A 7,488-nucleotide genomic window follows, 5' to 3' on the forward strand; every position below is an offset into this window, starting at 1 on the left:
TGCAGTGAAGGACAAGCTTTACGGCCCCGTGGAGACCCTTCGACGGACAGCAGCATGTGTCAGGAGGACCGGAGTGCTTGTCTGAGCGAACGCAGAAGAAGAAGAAGAAGAAACACTGTTTTCTGTCCCATGGGCAGATGCCTGCCCGTTCCCGTGCAGAATTGGAAACTTTCTGTGAAATTCACTTTTGGGATAGACAAAGGTGTCAGTCCCAAAAAATAATAGTGCAGCCAATAATTTACGCTCTGCACAAGAAGCAAATATGCTGAAGATTTTTTAAATGCTCAATAACGGAATAAATTCGACAAAACGTAGCAATTCTGCACAAAGAGGAACCAAATTGTTGACTTTTGGGATGTGTTCAGGTGGAGGACAGCTCTTACCAAGACAGGTCTTTGGCGGCGCACATGATCAGTTACACAATAACATATTTTTATCCCTAAAAAAAGAAGAAGAAAAAGAAAAAAAAGAAAATTGCGGAGGCAAGGCATGGAGCAATGGTGATAGACAGTTACGAGAACTAATGGACACTTTCCGACACCCTTCCCGTCTGCACCGTTTCCGCCGCTTGACCGCCGCTTTCTCAGTTTTCTGCGTTCAGGGGATTGCCCCGAGTGTGGTCTTCTTGGAACTACAGTTTTAGGGACTCTGACCAGGAGAGGGTGGTATTGTTTGTTTGTTTTGGGGAGGAGAATTGGGTTGACGATTTTTTTTTTTTTTTTTTTTTAATTTGCCAAGCACATCATTGTGGGGCTTTTAATCAAAGCAAATTCAAGCATCCGTCTACAACGTATCATCATTCATCCTTCAACGTTTACACAATACTGAAATATCTCAACGCTAATTCATATCCTAACATCACATTTATATCAATAGGCCTACCATATCTATACTTACATTTTTGAAATGAGCAAAATATGATTAATAATTTTGTTTATGGGGGTTTGCACTTCTGGAGAATAACCAAACAATGCATCTTTTTCTGTTAATATAATATTTTCTCCCGTATTAACAAATATACATCTTCTAACATTTTCCCAAAACAATTTCATTTTGCTACATTTCCAAAAGAAGTGTTCAACATAATCCATTTCATTACAAAGACTACATAAACTATTTTCTTTTAACTTCATTTTATGCAATGAAATATTTGTGGGATAAATATTATGTAAAATTTTCCATTGGAGTAACTTTAATCTTTCTTCGCTTGTACATGCACTTTCCAGGACCCTATACTTTTCGTCAATGCAAATGTTATATTTGTGGGACCAACATTTTACAGAGCAGGGTTCACTGGCTTTGGATTGCGTTAATATCGCACGAAATTTCTTCGGGGAAGGGTTATTTAGCATGCCCTGAAAACAGGTCGCAGGAGGCTCGTCACCCGCGTCTTCTTAACTGTGTTGTCTCGCAGTGCTCGCGCGCAGAGGGCCGTGTGCAAAGCGTTGTACTCAAACAGCCTTGTGGCGCTATATCCGACAATGGCACACATATTTTCAAATGACACAATATTTTCGTCTATCCATACATCACGTACACAATTCACACCGGCTTCAATCCATTTATCAAAACACAACACATTCTTTCTAAAAATAATATCTGCATTATTCCACAAACATTGATCAAATATACTTTCTTTTTAAACAGGAAATAAATATCTGTTCGCAATCCATATTTTTAAAACTTGTTGCCAAAATTTTGGTCAGACCAATAAACTGTTTCGGTTTGGCAGTTGATTTAAAGCAACACAGCTGGCTTCCAAGAACCTCATAATAATGCTTTGGAATCAATTGCCAATTTGCAGCGATGGTTTCCTGTTTTGGGGGGTACGTTCGGTGAGAGCTTTTCCAAATGTTCTTCTTTGTCCTCCGTGTCTGTCTGTCTGTTTCTCTCTGTCTCTCTCTGTCTCTCTGTCTCTGTCTCTGTCTCTCTCTCTCTCTCTCTCTCTCTCTCTCTCTCTCTCTCTCTCTCTCTCTCTCTCTCTCCTGGGTTTTTCCTTCTGCCTTTCAATCAATGATTTCTCTTCTCCAAAGACTCCACCATCACCATCTTCCCTCATTCGATGTTTTTAATTTCCGTGTTCAATTCTGGTGAGAATCGTTCGGAGGTTTGACATTTACTTAGTCCCTGTGGCCTTTCAGAAGAGCTGAAGGGCGAACAGCTGAGTCACAAATGTAAGAGTCTTGAAAAAAGCAACCGGGAAGAAAAAAAAACATACAAAAAAAACTAAAAAAAACAGGCGTTCGGGAAAAACTTCCTCACAATTTGATTTTGGCTTTACCCATATCTTGCGAAACGAGCATGACCAGACATTAGCGTGTTGACCTGGTATGTTAGCTTGTAGGTTTTGCATGATTCTATGTTTGCAGGTCGTACACGGTTTAGTTTTGCAAAAATGTGACAATACGGTGTGCGCATGGAAGAGTGCCAAGGCAAGCCAAACCAAGGAGATGGACTTGGAAAGTTAAATAAAGTGACGGCTTTAACTAAAGTCACTTAATCAGTCTGAGTAGATATATATGTACTATTCGCTTAAATCAGAAATCACATCACAGATTCAGGCTCTAGTTTTGAATGCAACTCGAACCTCTTTCTCACACAAAGAACCCAACCACTTGTGCACAGTCCCAATGGGTGCAGAATCGAAACATTAGCATGTTGACTGCATTCGACCAGATAGATGTTTGGGCCGGGATGACCCACACCCGCAATTTCCTGACACTTTCTTCCCCAAAATGTCTGTTCTTCGATGTTTCTTTTCCACTGTGAGTTTGCCTTCGGGGGTCAATAGATGTTAGTCAGTGATTTTGGTGTCTGACTGTGACAGACAGCGCTTGGGGAAAAAGGTCATAAGAGTCACACAAACACTCCCGTTTGAGTCACGTCTACCACTATTAGAGAGAGAGAGAGAGAGAGAGAGAGAGAGAGACAAAAAAGAGAGAGAAAAGATGGGGAGAGATACAGAAAGAGAGGGAGAGAGAACTATGAACTTAGTTTGATAACTGTTTTAGGCTTACCCTTATCTTCCAACCTGTCCTTTTAACACGTAGAGAGTATACTGAACACGAAAGCAAAAGACTGCGTTCACACACACACACACACACACACACACACACACACACACACACACACACATAGGTGGTTTTACAGTCATTTGGGGTCGGCTGTGTATCAAAATGCCATCTTGCTCAAAACACAGGCATTTGGGGTCTCTTTTGTTTTAAGTGTTAGAAAGTTTCTTAAAACTTCAATGAGCGTTAAATGCCATTTTAAAGTGTGAAAACTCATTTCAGGAGGTTATTACATAAAATGCAACCTCCAGCGTGATTTTTAGAAAAACAGACATTTGGGGACGATGTTTGCTGTACAGCAGTGAAATGGGGACGTATGTGTACACAAAGTGCAGAGCTAGAATTACGTTATCGGTGCTATGAATGTTTTAGGTGTTAGAAAGTTTGTTAAAACTTCAATGAGCGTTAAATGCCATTCTAAAGTGTCAAAACTCATTTCAGGAGGTTATTACATAAAATGCAACCTCCAGCGTGATTTTTTAGAAACAAACAGGTATTTGGGGACGATGTTTGCTGTACAGCAGTGAAATGGGGACGTCCAAAAGTGCAGAGCTCCCGCAGAGCTATATGAATGGTTTCCTCACATACATGGCGCTAGGCGACATATGTTGTGAAAAATTTTACAAATCACGTTTTTGCGCCCGATATTTTCTTGTCATCTCCAAAGTCAAGGGACAAACACGAAATTCCTTGACTTTTGGGGTAGCGCGACTCTGTTAATTTTAAGAATTAAAAAAAAAAAAATTCATTACTAGGATGCCCCATCGTTGGGAAATTCCGGTCGCTTCCTCCGAGTGGAAAGCTAGCAGTGACAGAGTCGCACTACCCCAAGTCAAGGGATCTATTAGTCCTGTTTCGCCGTTATCCCAATTCGCCCCCATACCATTTTGGCGACATTTCTCAGGCCAAGTGTCATTTTACCACCATATCATGTACCATTAGCTCCACATCCCATTTTGGCGCAATCCCGTTTCGCCGTTAACCCATTTCGCCCCATCCCATTTTGGCGACATTTTACAGGCCAAGTGTCATTTTACCACCATGTCATGTACCATTAGCTCCACGTCCCATTTTGGCGCAATCCCGTTTGGCCGTTAGCCCATTTCGCCCCCATTCCATTTTTGCGACATTTTACAGGCCAAGTGTCATTTTACCACCATGTCATGTACCATTAGCTCCACGTCCCATTTTGGCGCAATCCCGTTTGGCCGTTATCCCATTTTGCCCCCATCCCATTTTTGCGACATTTCATAGGCCATGTGTCATTTTACATGCCATTCTAAAGTGTCAAAACTCATTTCAGGAGGTTATTACATAAAATGCAACCTCCAGCGTGATTTTTTTAGAAACAAACAGGTATTTGGGGACGATGTTTGCTGTACAGCAGTGAAATGGGGACGTCCAAAAGTGCAGAGCTCCCGCAGAGCTATATGAATGGTTTCATCACATACATGGCGCTAGGCGACATATGTTGTGAAAAATTTTACAAATCACGTTTTTGCGCCCGATATTTTCTTGTCATCTCCAAAGTCAAGGGACAAACACGAAATTCCTTGACTTTTGGGGTAGCGCGACTCTGTTAATTTTAGGAATTAAAAAAAAAAAATTAATTACTAGGATGTCCCATCGTTGGGAAATTCCGGTCGCTTCCTCCGAGTGGAAAGCTAGCAGTGACAGAGTCGCACTACCCCAAGTCAAGGGATCTATTAGTCCTGTTTCGCCGTTATCCCAATTCGCCCCCATCCCATTTTGGCGACATTTCTCAGGCCTAGTGTCATTTTACCACCATATCATGTACCAATAGCCCCACATCCTATTTTGGCGCAATCCCGTTTGGCCGTTAGCCCATTTCGCCCCCATCCCATTTTTGCGACATTTTACAGGCCAAGTGTCATTTTACCACCATGTCATGTACCATTAGCTCCACTTCCCATTTTGGCGCAATCCCGTTTCGCCGTTATCCCATTTCGCCCCCATCCCATTTTTGCGACATTTCATAGGCCATGTGTCATTTTACCACCGTGTCAAACCACTAGCGCCACATTCCATTTTGTCGCCATGCCGTTTTGCCGTCATCCCATTTTGCCGCCATCTCTATTTCGCGACATTTTGGATTGTGGCAAAAATGGAATTTGGCCTAAACGGAATGTCTTCCTAGTTGAATAACGCAGTATAGTAGTATAGTGAGGCTTGACAAGAAGAATAAATAAAAAATGTGATGGCGGCCAAATGGGATGGTGTCAAAATGAGATGACGTGCTATTGTTATGACACGGTAGTAAAATGACGCTTGGCTTGTGAAATGTCGCGACAATGGGATGGGGGATAAATGGAATACGGTGAAACGGCATGGCGGCCAAATGGGATATGGTGTCAAAATGGGATGTCGCGCTATTGTTATGACATGTTAGTAAAATGCCCTGTCACGTAGTCTCAATCCAAATTGGAAATCCATAGCATCATCATTATAATCATCCTCATCTCATTCATTAATCATCCAAAATTATAAATTTTATAAAATGACGCTTGGCTTGTGAAATGTCGCGAAAATGGGATAGGGAAAAAAATGGGACGGCGGCAAAATGGGATTGCACCAAAATGGGATGTGGATCAGCCACTAGATTTCCAATTTTAAAGTCTTAGGTATGACCCGGTGTGACGTTTTCATCTTTCGCCGTGTTGATATTTCGATTTTCGGCCTCGTTGATCTAGTATAAACTCTACACTGAACAAAAAAAAACACCCTTCGATAGTACTGATGAGCGACCTTGTGTACCTTACATTCATGGGGCCAAATTTGTCCAACCAATTATTTTATTTAACTTAGAAATTTGATTCATCCTAAAATGTTTCCCTTCTTACTCAAGGGACGTAACCACTCGGTACACGTTTTCGAAGAATTCGATTTTGGGAGTGAAATCTATTTAATTTCACAACCAATTTTTTTCACATGCAAGAAACTGACATGCTTTTCGTCCATAAATAATTTCTCTTCTTAATTTTACCAGGAAACAACATTTCGGTCTCGAGTAAATATCGAGGGGGAAATATGTACACAGGCGAAAGATGAAATCGTGACACCGGCCGAGGTTCAAACCCACGACCTCCCGATCACGGGACGGACGCCTTACCACTAAGCTAATCGTGCCGGTTTACCCTTGAGTGACAGACGGACAGACAAAAGAATATACAGACAGACCGTAATTAACACAAACACACACACTCAGCAGAGCAAAGCGGTATAACACACAAACTCAGCAGAGCAAGGCAGTATTACACACACAGACTCTGCAGAGCAACTAAGTCGGTGACACACAGACACAGTTATTTGGGGACGATGTTTGCTGTATAGCAGTGAAATGGGGACGTCCAAAAACCGATAGCTCTGCGCTGTGCTATGAATGGTTTCATCAGTTACATATGGCGCTAGGCGACATAAGAGTATTTCCAATCCAGTCAGTAGCTAGCATTCACGACCCTGACAACGGATGGTTTGAGTCTGATTTATGAGAATGAGAATGAGGGAGAGAGAGTTGTATTAAATTGAATTGAATTAAATTGAATTGAATTTATCTTTCTCTTAACACTGTAACAGAACAAGAAATGCTAAAATGTTTTTTTTCCATCCCGCCCTCGCCCATTGAGTTGAAATAGAAGTTAACCACATTATGTTTGAAAATGTTCCAGTGCTTTATGTACAATAATGTTTCAATACAATCATAGTGTATTAACATTTTACCAGTATCAGCTGCAAAATAGAAGTAGTGCTTTACAAGTTTCGAAAGAGAAACAGCATGTAATAATACGTAAATGGTGTACAGCAGTGAATTGGGGACTGTTTCCCAAACAGCAGTCAGATGGGGTCTGGTTGTTGTACAGCAGTCATTTGGAGGCACAAGCTAAAACTGCTTCAGAGATGTGTGTTTTTCATTGGCTTTGATCTCCGCTGAGAGGGAGAGAGTCAGAAAGAGCGACATAGACAGATAGACAGAGACAGAGAGACAGACCGAGACAACAAAGGAGAGGTTAAGGACACCCCCTTACCCTTGAGTGACAGACGGACAGACAAAAGAATATACAGACAGACAGACCGTAATTAACACAAACACACTCAGCAGAGCAAAGCGGTATAACACAAACTCTGCAGCAAGGCATTATTACACACACACACACACACACACACTCTGCAGAGCAACTAAGTCGGTGACACACAGACACAGGTATTTGGGGACGATGTATGCTGTACAGCAGTGAAATGTGCTTGTTTGTTTGTTTGTTTGCTTCACGCCCAGCCGACCACGAAGGGCCATATCAGGGCGGTGCTGCTTTGACATATAACGTGCGCCACACACAAGACAGAAGTCGCAGCACAGGCTTCATGTCTTACCCAGTCACATTATTCTGACACCGGACCAACC

This window comes from Littorina saxatilis, unplaced genomic scaffold (assembly GCF_037325665.1).
Source record: "Littorina saxatilis isolate snail1 unplaced genomic scaffold, US_GU_Lsax_2.0 scaffold_505, whole genome shotgun sequence".
NCBI lineage: Eukaryota > Metazoa > Mollusca > Gastropoda > Littorinimorpha > Littorinidae > Littorina > Littorina saxatilis.